Genomic DNA, 16,507 nt, shown 5'->3' with positions numbered 1-16,507 from the left:
GAGTTGAGCACCAACGCTTTCTATTAGCGCTTGAAGGTCTCGTGCTTTCCGCACACAGCTATGACAATTTACAACTGTTATATCGATGGTTACTAGATCTACGTTCTTCCTGTGTTAGACCTGCATGCTTCGGGACTGAAGCCCTTTTTGTGTTTCCCCGAGACCATCTAACATAAAAAATCATCCACTCCACGCCACACAGTCCCTGCTACCCATGTAGCTGACCTATTTAGTGGAACCCGTAACCCCACCACCCTAAGGCGTAGGGAGGAATTTTCAGCCTACACGGTCGCAGAACGTCTGAGCCTTTGATTCAGACCCCTCACTCGGCTCAGTACCAGGGGTTCACAATCGGTCCTGTCGACTATGCTGCAAATAGCGAGCTCAGGCTTCATCTCACAAGCAAGACTGTCAGTCTTTACCACTTCTGATAACCGCTCGAAACCAGAGAGAATCTCTTCCGATTCAAAGCGACACACATCATTCGTACCGACGTGAGCCACCACCTGCAGTTGGCTGCATCCTGTGCTCTTCATGGCATCTGGAAGGACCCGTTCCACGTCTGGAATGACTCCACCCAGTATGTACAAAGAGTGCACATTGTTTTCTTCCTGTACTTGGCAGCCATATCCTTAAGGGCCCCATAACGCTCATAAAATTGGAGCTCGAACTACCAATAATCCCACCCTCTGTGATTGCCCAGATCTTGCAGGCTGAAAGGTTTCCTCTGCAACAGGACAAGTGACTGCGTCTGGCTCAGGGACAATATGAGCCATAGACCGTACCTGGAACCTCCTTGTCAGACTAACCGGCGACGCCTTGCTTTCGGCCCCTGTCATGCCCTGAGGCAACGTCTCACTCGACGACGGGTGAGGGATCAACCTCAGTGGAAGGCTCATCTGAGCTGCCCAGACTGGTGCGGACTCATCGACGGACTCGTGAGTCATGCCGGATGTTCGTTGGACCCCGCGGCCGGCCTACAAAAGTGATATCCATCCCCTGCAACCTCAAACTGTGTAACTGAAGCCATCACATCTGGAGCTGAGAGCAAAGAGTCACCAACTCGGTTTCCATCAGCAAACAGCAATCACAGTCGCTATCCACACTAAAGACCGTGGAAAGCTACGCTACACAAAGGACTATCGACATGCGCTACGGAACTTTACCGTAGACACCGACGAAAATGCGATAACTGTGTCTAATAAAAGAGGTCAACACGCAGAGATTCAAAAACTGAATTATCAAAGCACTTAGGTGAGACTAAATAGTTCGCTCCTGATTAGTAACTTGCAATATGTCACAAAATCGATTTAGTTTCCGACATAAACGTAAGCGCGAGACCTGTGTCTATTTAATATTAAATTAAGATGCAGACATTGAAGATACTAAACTAACAAAGCACACATATGAAATTATATATTTCACTTCTTGTCAGGAACTCGTTAAAAGTCACAAAATCGATTAATCCCCTGTTGCTGCTTGTGTCTCGGCCGGTTGCTGCTGCCTGGCTCTCTGGTCTCCCTGAACAATTTTTTCATTGTATGCTTCAACAAATCATCTGAAATGAATAATGAAGTGCCTCCTCGACAATAATCAGTTACGTAACAACCGTGTGACGGAGGAATTGCCGCTGGTCTTCCTCCTTGTCTGTACAACATATTTCTCGATGGTATTGAAACACAACCGTAGAGAGCAAAAATCTTGAAACAAATAAAGCAACGCTTTCGAAATCAGAAATTGGTCACGTAATGCGTGTAATGATCAAATTGTTTTTCTGTATGGGAATGCTTAAGCGACATAAAAATGGTGAAAGGTGAAGGAAGATTTGCAAACGATCAGCGCTTTGTATAAAGACTGGCAGCTGGAAGTCTGCATAATGTAGACGTAACATGATCGTGTAATAGAAAAACAAGGCCATATTGTTTGATTATCTCGTGACCTACCAGTAACTGGTATCAGTCACAAATGTCAAGTGTTTTTGGCTATTCATCAGGAGTGGACGTCCACGTAGATCAAATGGCTCTGAACACTATGGGACTTAGCATCTGAGGTCATCAGTCCCCTAGAACTTAGAACTACTTAAACCTAACTAACCTAAGGACATCACACACATCCATGCCCGAGGCAGGATTCGAACCTGCGACCGCAGCGATCGCGCGGTTCCGGGCTGAAGCGCCTAGAACCGCTCGGCCACTCCGGCCGGCCCACGTAGATCGATTAGTCGGGAAGGCAGAGGGAAGAATGAAGCTGACTGCAAGAACGCACGCAGAAGGTAGCTTGCACAATTCTCATCCAAACGAATCGTGAGTATTGCTCTCTAGTTTAAGACCATAAGAGTTGAATTAACAGAAAAGACAGTGAAATTTCGAAAGTGAGCTACGTGACGATCACTTGTTTGCTTAATCAGTTCAAGAACATCTCAACATTGATGAACAGCCTCTTGTGCTTGAAGTTATATCGAAGATCTTGTACATCACGTAACACACTTTAAATATTCCAAGAGCGTGTAGGTCATACTGATAGCTGTTACATGATTTGTTTTTTTCTTCGCGTTTTCCCATCCCCAACTTATTAGCCACACAGAGGGAATGATTGCGAATGTCTGTTTGTCTTTTAATATGTAGCGACGTTAGCATTGACTACCATGAGGTGGTTGTAGTAGATGGCGCACTCCTTGAATGATGGATGCTATGAAATAGAGCGCAGGGTGAAATAAGAACTTTCACATAACAATCCAAAGATCAAGGTTTTTGTATAGGAAGATATAGATGTGTATAGGTTCAAAAAGAAGTGTATTTCGATTTTTTGTTAAGAATAACTGATAATGTTTCGTAAAAAAAATTTGTACCCCACGTTTATTTATATAACGAACAGTGAATCGACTGTAAGCGTTATTTCTGGTAAGGAATTAATGCTCAGGAACAAATGAAACTGTATCTTAATACAGGTCCAGATAATTACCAACGTGAGAAGGAAACTGATACAGTATATCATTCACATTTAACTACTCACGGAAAACATTTGCAGTATTACTCTACCAGTGCGTTTCGAGCGCTACGGGTCTGATAAATAATTGTAAGTACGATCTACTGACAGGACGGACATGTGCGGCCTTGATCCTTTTAAATCTTCTTTGCAACCAGAGACAATGTTGACGAGTTACACTTAACTGCCATAGGTGGGTTTCAAAAACACACTGAAGAGTGCCTCCATGTGATTCGAACACCGTTTTTCCCCAGGGACGATGGGTAGATGCACAAGTAACTACAAGAAGCATTGACAATTTATTGTATTTCTAGGAAGACACGTGGAAAGCATACTTTATCAGACGAACCAAGAAACCCATTGCTTCCCTCACGCGCACCTCGCACGTCTTCATTTCCGTGGTTAGAGTCAAGTTGGTCAATGCAATGTTTACAGCACTATATAAAAGCTTTTGATTCAGTAAGACATCTAAAACTGAATACGCTGCTATGAAGAATTAAGCCGGCCGTTGTGGTCGAGCGGTTCTAGGTTCATCAGTCTGGAACCGCGCTTCCGCTACGGTCGCAGGTTCGAATCCTGCCTCGGGCATGGATGTGTGTGATGTCCTTAGGTTAGTTAGGTTTAAGTAGTTCTAAGTTCTAGGGGACTGATGACCTCAGATGTTAAGTCCCATAGTTCTCAGAGCCATTTGAACCATTTTTGAAGTATTTAAACTTGTTTGCCACTGGATCCGAAATTCCCTGAATGGCAGTGCGCAGCGTGTTATCCTGCAGGCAAGTTCCCTAGAATTCGGTAAGTAATATTTGGCGTGCTCCTGGAAAGAGTAACAGAACTGTTTCTGTCCATGTTATATATTGACTTAGCGGATGGTATTCGTTGCAATGTGAAGCCTTCCGTGGGCCAGGTAAACTATAAGTAAATACTTTCCTGCAAACATTTCAGTGATATCAATTTAGATATCGACATAATAACAGTATGTTTTAAATGCCAGTAAATAGTCCTTAAATTAGAGAAATTGAAAGCTGGTCACTTCATGAAAAATAAAGGTGTGTAGTCCTTGGGCTTCATGAATCACAACTATAGTTAATTATGTCATACTAATACTTGGGAATAATGTGTAGCAATGTATGGTGGAACGACAAAGCAGAGTCAGTTGTAGGTAAAGTAAATATCATCCTTCTGTTCACTGGTAGCTTACTGGAATACTGCATTTTGTCTATAAAAAACCCTGCATGGTAAACATTTTGAAGGCTGGTTCCTGACTAATGCTAAAGAGTATGGGACCCACATCGTATCGGACTAAAGGCGGACATGAAGCGTGTACAAAGACGAACTGCGCTTATAGGTACATGCTTGTTTGACTGGTGAGAAAGTGTAATAGAAACGTTGAGAATCCTCAGCTGGCAGAAAGGTTTAGACAGTATCTGCTTATCAAACTTCAAGAACTGCTTTGCAGGACAGATACTGTGTATATTCTGCAGTTCACCTAACTATCTATCCAGTGACGATCGTGCACTTAGGCGCACAAGCAATCATTCTTCCCATGATCCATCTGTGAATGGACAATACACGGTACTATAAAGCGATATCTTCTGTCACGCAGTTCTAGTGATTAAAATAGTTACAGATGAATGACCACAGTGAAATGATCGTATTAATTAAGACTAACACCGAGGAGCAGCGACAAACATTATTCCCTCGCACCAGTGGAGATGGTAGGTTCGGGTACAATGGCTGGCTCTAAGCACTACGGGATTTACCATCTTAGGTCATCAGTCCCCTTGACTTAGAACTACTTAAACCTAACTAACCTAAGGACATCCACACATCCATGCCCGAGGCAAGATTCGAACCTGCGACCTTAGCAGCAGCGCGGTTCCGGACTGAAGCACCTAGAACAGCTCGGCCACAGCGGCCGGCTCGGGTACAATGACATCGGTATACGAGTATTGCGGTACTGTATAAGGGAGCTGTTGTCTCCTGCAGTTTTCCAGGGTAACTGAAATATGTCACGAGAACACACAGCACCACTGGCTCAATATCATTCACAGTGCAATGAGCTTTCTTTAGTCACCATTGCATTTGTTTACTGTAGCGTCTGCGAGTGTTTCCGTAACGGCCACTGGAGGCCAAGCGCAGTGATATCGTGGCCGGTTAATATTGATTGAAAATATCTGCTCAACAGTGCAAATGTTGATGGTATGCGCTGTATGTTTTGTTTCGAAACAAGCTCGCTCCAGTCACCAGCTGTACTTAATGTTGACAACAGGACTGTTGGCTCTGCATCCAGATTCATTACAAACAGCTGTGAAGTGCATGTAGGAGAGTAATTAGCATAGCTATTTATATGAATGCGTGATGTCTGTTCTTTGGGAAATGTCCGAGAGAACAGACACCTCACAGGATTCGCAGCAGTGAAGCGTTATATGTAAATTAAAGGGGATCACCGCTGTCAACTGCAGCGGGACATTACGTGGAATCCGCGGCGACGAGTGAAAATTCGTACCCGACCGGGATTCGTACCCGCGATCTGCTTGTTAGGCAAGTGTGTTAACCAGTGCACCACAGCGTTATCGCCACTTCGTAGACTATGTCGGCACACGTCACGGCCAATCCACAAAAAAATGTTGAAATGTGTGTGAAATCTTATGGGACTTAACTGCTAAGGTCAACAGTCCCTAAGCTTATACACTACTTAACCTAAATTATCCTAAGGGCAAACACACACACCCATGCCCGAGAGAGGACTCGAATTTCCGGCGGGACCAGCCACGCAGTCCATGACTGCAGCGCCTCAGACCGCGCGGCGCCAATCCACATTACCATCGAGCGCCACCTAACCGCAGTTCCTGTCCATTAAATTATTTATTATGTGATCTTGGCTGCAGAACACCACACAAACAGGTACCAGTATTCCCTAGCATAATGCATAAGGCACGAAACAGTAATAATGTATTTTACTACATACGCGAAAAATCCTGCGATGCTACATACATTTCTCTTCAGAAATGTGGATCACTAAATAAGGACGCCGGCCGGAGTGGCCGAGCGGTTCTAGGCGATACAGTCTGGCGGAAGAGGTTCGACTCCTGCCTCGGGCATGGATGTGTGTAATGTTCTTAGGTTAGTTAAGTTTAAGTAGTTCTAGAGGACTGATTACCTTAGAAGTTAAGTCCCATAGTGCTCAGATCCATTTTGAACTGAATAACGACATGCTAAAGTTTGCGGTCGTGGCACTGCAATAAACTTCATTTAAATATGAACGAACAGTTATAGGGACCTTCTTGTAATACGTAAAATAAACGGTAAACAGTGACTGTATTTTGTCCACAAATTAAATTGCTTTTTTTTTTAGCTACATACTGAAATGAGACATCGTATTTGTGACTTAGCTCGATGGAAGATGTGTAAAATACACAGGCGCGTAAGTTTACCACCACAATGACCGCCGAGGTGCTTTCACCTAGCCTGCTGATCACAGTAGACCACTTACGGGATTGTGGGCCCTCGAATAGGTGTGAGCTCGGCGAGAATACGCCAACTTCCGACTGTTAGCTGACGCCGCCATAGTACCCTGTTTCTGCGCATGCTCAGTGCGCAGTATACTCGTAAATTTAGAACTCCACACTCGGCGCAATCTGTACATCATTGACGTCATGAACTCACTGACGAGAGGTGACCGACTGCTGTTTTACGCGCAGTCACGAAAGACTCACGCGCTTCACGTAGTCGCCTTTGATCACAAACTCGATCGTGTAAAACGACCTTTACGTGCGGAGTCCGGATTCACCCTCTATAAAAACAAGCTCCATAGTAGATGTGCGTGTCGTCAAACACTAATTCATTTTTGCACTGTGTTCGGTGTGTCGGCAATGAGTAACAGGAATACGGGCCAGTTGCGCTTCGTGACCAGTCCGGATCTGCGACAGCGGCGAGCCGCGACTTTACGTACCTTGAGGTGTGTGGTGCGACGCGAGTGTTGCGGGCAGAGAGAGGTGTAGTGGACGGCGCGTGCGGCAGCTGCGGCGACTGCTGGTCGTGTCGAGTGTGTGGCTGCACTAGGGGCAGCAGGCGGGCGCTCGACGCTTTGTAGCCGGTGCCGGGAGGAGAAAGTGGTCGCTGCGGAGGGGGCGATGCCGCTGCCGCTGCCGTGGAGCCGACCCGGAGACGCCTGCAGCCGCGGGCAGCGCGCACCGGCCGCGTTCGGGGAAGCGACGAAACGTCCTGCCGGCCCATCACGTGCAGAAGAGGCGCCGGTGAAGGGCACATCCGGCTCTTTTCACCCACGACGCTTGTTTTTACGGCAGCCATAGAACGGGAAACAAACTGAGGATCTGTTCAGATGACGATCTGCTTGGCTTTCGGAAAGGTAAAGGCACCAGGGAGGCAGTTCTGGGAAGAAGTAGTTCCCAGCAACTGTTTTTATTCAGATTAGCAAAGGGTACCGCAATCAGTCGCTAATAATGTTTATTGTAAATCCAGATTTCGATCACCGTGTGGCTATCTTCAGCGCAGTAAATGTAAGTTAAAACAGTGGACATACTCCCAACTGCGCTATTCTGTTACCCTTGATGTTTAATAATCACGATCCAATTATCGATTTGTTTAGCTATCATACTACGCTGCCATTACTACTTTGCTAAATTACGGAGCCATATATTGACCCATGGTTCTACCAGAGTTTAAAAGCAATAGCGCATAACCTGAAAGTTTCCCGTCTAACCTCCTTGCCTAAGGACGCCAGCTAAAAGTCGATGTCGTCAAGCCCTCAATGAAAATTGCGCAACCGATAACTGGGGAGGGGAGCTTGAGAGCGTGCCCTTTCTGTACGATACTAGGCAAGGGACTGGAGGGCGCACACGCTGATGTGTGGTTTCCTGCATTCGATATGTTTTATCTTAAATGAATTCCTTCAACTTGGCTTCTTTGTGATTTTTAAGGTATGTTAAAGATTCATGACAATTGATAACCTATTTATTTTAAACATTATCACTCGACTATACAGCGATTGCAGCAATTGTTCCAGTTTACAGATATTACAATTTTACAACTTATAAGTTGAATATATTATATACTAATCCGCAAGCACATTTCTACGGGCAAGACGGAATGGCGTTGGCCAAATGTATATCATCAAAGTCTCCCAATATTTTACATCGGACATCCACTATGTGAGGAGGATAACGGACAAACTGGCGACCAGATACATTAACACAGGGGGTCAAATTTCCGAAATTAAACGAGACCATTCATTTCCTTACACAATCGAAAGCTGGAAATAAAAGAATTAGTACAAATATTCAAATACCTCTCTTCCATGCGTGAACATTGAGACAGATGCACTGCTCACTTACCCGTCTTCTGTAACACTCTCACGAGTATGGCGGGCACCCGCAGTCTTTCTGGGCCCCGGTGGAGGGGGTGGTCGAACCACTTGGCCATGGCCAACCTCTCCACCCCAAATCATCTGACACTGGAACGTCTTTGACTTTTACCTGCCTGTGATGTCTCTCTGATCCCCTACCCAGGAGTGACGTTAGCACTACTATTCTACAGAACAGCATCCCAATTAAGATTTGGCCACGCTTCACGGAAAGGTATGAGAAGGATTAGGAAAGTTCATGTGCAGATACAAATTCACCTACAAGAAATGCATAATACACGTCACATATAAATACGTATTATGAAGCCTCACACATTTCTCTCCACCCGTCGACATGGGTTCTGTTGCACCCGCGGCCGGCCGCCTCTGTTTGTATTTCTTGGTGCGAGCGGGCAGCGGAACCTGCTGCTTATAGAGCGGAAACTACTGTACCGTTCCAAACCGAACCCCTTTTTGTCAGGCAACCGTACTGAAATCTGTGGCCGTGTACTTTCCCTCTGGTGGTACGGTAGTAACTAACTGAGCTCACTGTTGATTGTTGCGCCCAGTGAAATTGCAACCGTTTGGTCTCTACCGGTATTAAACAGCTGTTCCAGTGAAGCTGTAACGAGACGGCGCAACTGGCTCATAGACCTTCCCCAGTTGCCAGCCATGTGAAGTACAAGCAGAAGTGGCCAGCCTGTGATACAGCGAAAAAGGAAGTATTCGTTTTCAGCATCCGAGAGACCATGTGAACTTAAAAATGCTAACTGCCCATCCACCTCATTCTTCGGCAGGGCGCTGCCTTCAAAATACACCACGCAAACATAATTATTTTTATGAAAATAGTAACTGTTCTCGAAAGAACAGATACCATTGATGACCGTGCAGCTTCTCTACAATAAATGATAATTAATTGAAACCCTCACCTGTCGGCAGCTGAGAGTTTCAATTAATTATCATTTATTGTAGAGAAGCGGCACGGTCATCAATGGTATCTGTTATTTCGAGAACAGTTACTATCTTCATATATATATATATATATATATATATATATATAGTTAAAGGCTACCCAGCCACTGACCTTCGTCTGTGCGAATGCGCACAGGTTGCCCAAACTCTTACGGGAATCGTCACCTTAGTGTGCGCGAGTAATGAGTGGATGGGCAAATATCTATTAGGTACATTACGTATGTAGATAGTGGACAGTTGGGAATGTGGGTCTCACGGGAAGCGTGCAAGGGACAAGTCCCTGCAGTCGCGCTATTTATCTGTGTCGTCGGTGACTCAGATGCATGAAACGTTTGCCATGTAAGCAGGAGTTCCAGGGTTCGGACCCCAGTCGGCGCACACATTTTCAGCTGTCCCGATCGAGGTATATCAACAACACCTGTCGGCAGCTGATGGTTTCAATTAATTATCACAATTAGTTTTATAATCGGTTGCTACTACAGCCTTTCTTTTCCATCTTTCACTTCCAGTCCTAGCTTCACTGCACAAACACAGGTGCGATTCCACTAGCAGACGTAAAATGTGAACTTCGGCGATGCTAGTGACCTGCAACTCGCGTAATATTAAATAATACACGGTCCAGTCACATTAATGTGACTGCCTGTCAAAAGCCTAAATAACCACCTTTTGAAGTGCCGACGTGCTGGAAGATACTTATAGGAATATGAAACCATCCATACTCCAGTGCCAACGGCAGCTTGCTTGATTTCTCGGATGAGGATCAAGCATGCGAACTACTCGATCGAGGTAGTATCTCAGAGTCTCGACTGGGTTTAAATCCGTTTGATGGCCAGAAAAAAGAGTACGGTAAACTCATCTGGCGCTCTTTAACATACGCACAGACACTGTGAGCTGTGCGACACGTTGCATTGTCCTGCTGGCAGATGCCATCGCGCCGAGTCAAAAACAAGCTGCATGTAGGGATGTACATGGTCCCCAGTAATAGATTCATTCTTGTTTTGATCCACTGTGCCTTCTAGAATGACGAGACCACCCAAGGAATGCCACTAAAACATTCTCCAGACCATAACGCTCCCTCCACCGGCCTGGATCCTGCGCCAATTGTCATAGAGAGTACGCTTTCAGACGGCCATCTGTCCACTGAAGACGCGATTCATCTTAAAAGGCCACCTGCCGCCTCTCAGTGGACGTGCAGCTACTGTACTGCAGTGCAAGTTCCATCTTTCACCGCCCCTGAACAGCGCCGGCCCTTGGTGGCCGAGCGGTTCTAGGCGCTACAGTTTGAAACCGCACGACCGCTACGGTTGCAGGTTCGAATCCTGCCTCGGGTATGGATATGTGTGATGTCCTTAGGTTAGTTAGGTTTAAGTAGTTCTAAGTTCTAGGGGACTGATGACCTGAGATGTTAAGTCCCATAATGCTCAGAGCCATTTGAACCTCTGAACAGCAGTCAACATGGCTGCATGATTCAGTCTCCTATTACGGAAGCCCATACGCAGCAACGTTCTCTGATCGGTCGTTGAGGAGACAGTGTTGGCAGCTCCTTGGTTCATATGGGCGATCAGTTGCTCAACAGTTGCCCGACTATTCGCTCGTACACTTCTACGTAGCCGTCGTTCACCACTGTCATCTATCGCTACAGTTGCTTCGGCGCCAGTTTTGGATAGCGCCACTTTGCCATGCGTGACATACTTTAACCACGGTGGCACACGAACAGTTTACAAACTTAGCCGTTAGGGAAATGCTTCCACCCTGGATCCGAAAGTCAGTGACTACGCCCTTTTGGACGTCACATAAATGGCTCCGTTTCCGCATTACGACAACGTCTGCTCTGTTTACCGCGTCCCCGAGACACGCGTTATACACCATCCACTGCCAGTGTTGCCACCTGCAGTCTGTGAGCGGTTATTTCGTGTTAACGTCAAACATAGGCGATGCTCACATTAATGTCACTGGACTGTGTATGAATGACAGCTTTCAGTGTCCGGAGAAACGGTCCAATGAAACTGCCTCAATTCTATTACTGTATCTGACTGGTGAAAGGACTCGACGCAAAATAATTTTTATGGTGCTGCTTGGAGCTTGTAAAATCTAGGAGTCGTTGGGAAGCCTACGAGTGTATCGGAAGTGAGTGGTGGATTCCGGAGGGTGAAGCTGCTGTTTTTCAGAATTTCAACTGTATCAAGTGGTGAGTGAGTGATCAGCAGTGACCAATAAAGTTGTACTGCCACTACAGAAAGCTTTGAAAGAGCGCTCAATCAAAATCGTAATTGCGAGCGTGGAATTCTGGGAGCTGCCAGTATCTTCGTCGAGTGCTGCAGTTTAGTAAACACGAATCGGCTAATAGAAGGAGTGTAGTAGGTGGAGGTGGTGTTTAATGATCGAGGCAAAGTTGGGCAGGGCTAAAAGAAAATAACTTCCGCTTGTTCTCGTAGCAACACGTATGGCGTTCTTGTCTGTATGTTTTCCCTTTTTTACTTGGAACTGTTATCTAGGTTTGTTTGAGGTGGAGATTATCGACGAGAACTGTTAGCAACCAGTGGGTGGCGCCGGAGTGACTTTTATGCGATGTCGTCTTCCAAGCAAGTGGTCGGATGTGATATTTTTCCAAGGCTGATGGATTGATTCAGAGCACTATTAGTTGTACAGGAGTAGTGAAAAATTTAACCCCGCGTGGCTGGTCGGAGCGAGGCTGGTAAGCTTTTCTCACATTGATTTAAAAGTGTAACAGAGCAGGTAATTAGAATTGGTCTGTCAATGGACATGACGGGGTTAATCCGTGGAACAGCATGTCGTGGAACTAGTGTCGCGCGTCGCACATCGCCAAGAGCGCGTGGATTTTTGACGGGGCCGTGAGGAGTCTTCGGGCTTAAAATAGGATAATTTGTCCCGCACTGGCTAGAACATCGCAGTCAAACTTGACCGTACCTTGTAGGTCCATGTTTCAAAAAACCACGCGCGAAAATACGATTGGTCGTACCTTGGCTGAGAAGACAAAAATAAAGGGTCAAGAGTTTTGGGTAGACCTTGGACTAGCAAACATTTATATACCTGTCGAAAAACTGGCATACTCTGCCTAGCATACACTGCAGGGTGAAAGTTTGAACATTTCATTCTTACTCCAGCTTAGGCAAACTGAGCAAATGAGTGGTTATTTGCAATAGGTGGGTTGTTCTTTAGAAAATCCTGAAAAACCATGCACTCCGCAATATCGTTTCTTTCAGGAGTGCTAGTTCTGCAAGGTTTGCAGGACAGCTTCTGTAAAGTTTGGAAGGTAGGAGACGAGATGCTGGCAGAAGTAAAGCTGTGAGGACGGGGCGTGAGTCGTGCTTGGGTAGCTCAGATGGTCGCCGGCATGGTAGCTCAGCGTGTTCGGTCAGAGAGCTGGTTGGCCGCTGTAATAAAAAACTGAGTCAAAGGATCAACAACGAACTTGAACGGATGTCATGTGACGTCCGCAAGGACAAAAAAAAACAACGAGCAAAAACAAAAGTGGCAAGTGAGCGAGACTCCCGTCCAGGCTACCCTGGTTGGAGACCCGTCTATGCTACTTGTTTTTTGTTACATGGTGCCGGCACTGTAGCTCAGCGTGTTCGGTCAGAGACCTGTTTGGCCTCCGTAATAAAAAACCGAGTGGAAGGATCAACCACCGAACTTGAACAGGATGTCTTGCGACGTCCGCAACGACCAAACACAACGATCAATGACGAGCAAAAAGAAAAAAAGAAAGAATGGTAGAGCACTTGCCCACGGAACGCAAAGATCCCGAGTTCGAGTCGCGGTCCGGCACACAGTTTTAATCCTCCAGGAAATTTTATAAAATTTCTATTCATGAGACACAATCGAAATTTTTACCATATGTTCTTAAGAGGATATTCTCGGGGAACTCAGAAACTTTTTTCAGTATCATTATGCATTGCCGAACTGCACAAGTTCAAAGTTATCGTACTTACGCTGAAAAAAAGGGCGGAAATCAATTTTCACTTATCTTTGCACTGTGTGCCACAATTATCTAAAAAACTAACCACAGCAACATTGTTCAAATTTTAATCGTGCTTTCCTTAGAAAATCGTCTAGAAACGCCGTATCCTCGTATTTGGAAAATGTGTGTCCGTTATGGAGATAGACCGAAAAACTATGATTTTTTAATATCAAACGTACCAACTGTGAGGACAGCCACTACTTAAGATGATAATCTTGCGGAATGTTGAAACTGTTTTCTATGTCATCGTCCTTGGCCGAGGTTCAGAGGTTCAAAATTATTGTACTTATGCATGTAAAATATAGACTTAACATCCGGTGTGTGGCATAAATGTAGTTGTACGTGACATAATGAGCACATAGCAAGGGTGATACGGTCATTGCAAAGTTTCTGATATCGCCAAACTATGTTTTCAGCCAGCATTTCAGTATTTTTTCACCATTAACACTCTATGACTTGCTGTCTCTGTACAATGGGCGCATCGGGGCTGTGCCATACGCCCAAAGTGGTACAACAGTGAAAAGAAAAGCTAAAAATTGTCTTCACATGCCTGTAAAGAACTCAAAATTTCTGCCAAATATTATGTAAAACTGGAAATACTGAAAATTCAAAAAAATATTTCTAATGATGTAACGTACCTACAACAAATATAAGTAACATAGCTACAACAAATATTTAACGTAGCTACAACAAATATAGCCTTCGTTCGTCTGCGAAAATGGACTCGATAAGCAACCTGAGCCGTCAGTAATCAGAATGGAACCTGCGTAACACTGTGTGCGTGTTGTATGAGTGTCAGTTTCACTGTTACTTAAGCCCACAACAGAAAAACGTAAAACTAACATTTGGATAAGTTATCTGACTCCGTATCTGAATATGAAAAACTACAGGAACAAATAAACCTGTAACAATGAATACCTGGGCTATCTAACTGCGTTTTTGAATAAGAATTTACAAGTGATATAGAATCTGGCTTTTGCATCGAAATTTACTGAATTAGAGTACATGACATGTTGTGATGTGTCAGAGTCTCTGTTTTAGTCCGACATTTGCACTCACAACCTTAGATGACTGACTTTTTCCAAGTGGTTTACAACATTTCGCGGCAGCATGCAGCAGCAGCGGCTAAATATTATTGTTACTAAGAATGAATTTAATAAAAAGGAGTTTGTTTGGGTCGTGTTAACTACAAAATAGCTTGTCAGAAGGGATTTCATAAATTAAGTCTATTTAAAAATTTCAGAAATCATCGTGACCAATAATATTTTGACAAGTATTAATAATGGCTAAATGCCTGACAATGACTTTATTATTATCAATAGTGGCTGAGTGCCAGATTAACAAAGTATTTCAATTTCAAAGTTACATTAACAGTTAATAACCACACCATATTTATTTGGAGCATAAAGAGGCTTATTTAACTGACAAGCTAAACATGAGTTTACTGCAAAGTCGGACTAACCCTGCAATTACGCTTTACGCTATACTTGCTAATTTTACCTTGAATTCCATCTTCAAGTGTATTTATCTTACTCTCTCTAAATAAAATCAGGCCTTGAATGTGGTAAGACCTGCCATCACTGACATGAGGGTAGCGTGACACGTCTCCTATCTCCGAGCTCTCGACCAACACTACTGACTCGTCTCACAACAATGCTTCGAATCGCATCCCCATGTTTCGCCCTCAGATTGTTACTGTCGATGTCTGAGTGCTTTTTTATTTCCAACCTTACACATTGCAAACAATAGTCTTAAGTTGGCTATATTGTTTTCGATACTCAATGTAATATGTAGTGGAGAGTTCTGACTCACTCCCTACAATGACACTCTTTTAGGTTAAAAATCATAAATCGAGCGTTTTCGAAGAATTGCGAACTATGAGCAAACTATCCAGAAAAAATCTTAATCGGACAATTTTGTGTTAAGCTTATATTATGCGCACTTATCTGTTGTTTATATGTGTCAAAGTATATACATATAACGCCAAAACTTTACTTACCTGTAGAATTGGTTTTACACACATCAAAAACGTTTTGCTGCATATCGACGTTAACGATATGGGCCTGTAATTTAGTGGATTACTCCCACTACCTTTCTTGAATATTGGTGTGACCTATGCAACTTTCCAATCTTTGGATACGGATCTTTCGTCGAGCGAACGGTTTATATGATGGTTAAGTATGGAGCTAATGCATCAGCATACTCCGAAAGGAACCTAATTGGTATACGGTCGGGACCAGAAGACTTGCTTTTATTAAGCGATTTAAGTTCCTTCACTACTCCGAGGACATTTACTTCTACGTTACTCATGTCGGCAGCTGTTCTCGATTCGACCTCTGGAATATATACTTCGTCTTCTTTTGTGAAGGCATTTCGGAAGACTGTGTATAGTAACTCTGCTTTGGCAGCACTGTCTTCGGTAGTATCTCCATTGCTATCGGCGCAGAGAAGGCACTGATTGTTTCTTGCCGCTAACATACTTCACATACGACCAGAATCTCTTTGGATTTTCTGCCAGGTTTCGAGACAACGTTTCGTTGTGGAAACTGTTTAGGCATCTCGCATTGAAGTCCGCGCTAAATTTCGAGCTTCTGTAAAAGACCGCCAATCTTGGGGATTTTGCGTGTTTAAATTTGGCATGTTTGTTTCGTTGTTTCTGCAACAGTGTTCTAACCCGTTTTGTGTACCAAGGAGGATCAGCTCCGTCGTTTGTTAATTTATTTGGTATAAATCTCTCAATTCCTGCCGATACTATTTCTTTGAATTTAAACCACATCTGGTCAACAGTTATATTATTAATTTGGAATGAGTGGAGATTATATCTTTTTTTAATAGGTATATTTTTCGCTTATTTTTTGAGGATTTGGGGATTACAATATTCAATCTCACTACGGCAAGTCTGTGTTCACTAATCCCTGAATCGATTTTGATGTTCGTTATTAACTCAGGATTATTTGTTGCTAAGGGTCAAGTGTGTTTTCACAACCGTTTACTATTCGCGTGGGCTCATGAACTAACTGTTCGAAATAATTTTCAGAGAATGCGTTTAGCACAATTTCGCATGATATTTTATGCGAACCTCCGGAATTAAACATGTATTTTCGCCAACATATCGAGGGTAAATTAAAGTCACTACCAACTATTATCGTATGAGTCGGGTACGTGTTTGAAATCAAACTCAACTTTTCTTTGAACCTTTCAGAAAC

At 44.1% G+C, this 16,507-nt stretch overlaps 1 protein-coding gene across 1 annotated transcript in view; it reads right to left on the bottom strand.

The window, feature by feature from the left end:
- LOC124805103 overlaps positions 1-7,093 on the bottom strand; it is a 115,318-nt gene extending 108,225 nt beyond the window's left edge. The window contains exon 1 of the mRNA XM_047265547.1: positions 6,938-7,093. The gene's annotated coding sequence lies outside the window, so the exon portion shown is untranslated. The remainder of the gene's footprint in view (positions 1-6,937) is intronic.
- Positions 7,094-16,507: the final 9,414 nt, after the last annotated feature.

The sequence above is a fragment of the Schistocerca piceifrons genome, chromosome 7 (assembly GCF_021461385.2).
Source record: "Schistocerca piceifrons isolate TAMUIC-IGC-003096 chromosome 7, iqSchPice1.1, whole genome shotgun sequence".
Lineage (NCBI taxonomy): Eukaryota > Metazoa > Arthropoda > Insecta > Orthoptera > Acrididae > Schistocerca > Schistocerca piceifrons.
This window is presented reverse-complemented; position numbering and strand designations above follow the sequence as displayed.